Source organism: Lupinus angustifolius, chromosome LG03 (genome assembly GCF_001865875.1).
Source record: "Lupinus angustifolius cultivar Tanjil chromosome LG03, LupAngTanjil_v1.0, whole genome shotgun sequence".
NCBI classification, from domain to species: Eukaryota; Viridiplantae; Streptophyta; class Magnoliopsida; order Fabales; family Fabaceae; genus Lupinus; species Lupinus angustifolius.
The window spans coordinates 19,071,193-19,071,789 of NC_032011.1; positions in this window are offsets into that span (position 1 = coordinate 19,071,193).

Sequence of the window (597 nt, forward strand, 5' to 3'; positions counted from 1 at the left end):
GGTTGTTAAGCCGTTGCTCCATAGCTTCCATCTGAGCTAGACCAAAAACAGAGTTCTGAGGTGCTGTTCCAGAAGACTCCCCCTGAGTAGTTGCCTTCTGATTACTCATATCCTCCTGATTATCATTATCAGACAAATGCTGATCAAATGTAGTATAATCCTCCTGATACTGCCAAGTAGTACCATACTTGTATATCCCCATCTTATGAATAAGACTTTCACCAACCAGGTGATCTTTATCAGTATACTCAATAATGATAGTATCAGAAACATCAATGTGCAGATAATCGACAATGCGAGATATGAAAATACTATATGGAAGCAGCTTCGACTGAGACAATGATACGCTGTTCATAATTTTCAGAATCTCCTCAGGCCAATTGATCATGACGTTATTCTTTACAGCATACATGAAACGCAAATCATTCACAGTAGGCTGTGCGTGATTTGTATTCCTCTATACTAGTATGTAAGCAATAACGTAATGCAACAACCTGTTCTCAATAGATAGCGACCCAGCCTTGGTCAGTTGACCCTGAATGTACAAGTGAGGTCCCCGAAGAAATGACTTATAGACCTCAATAGGATCAAAATTGT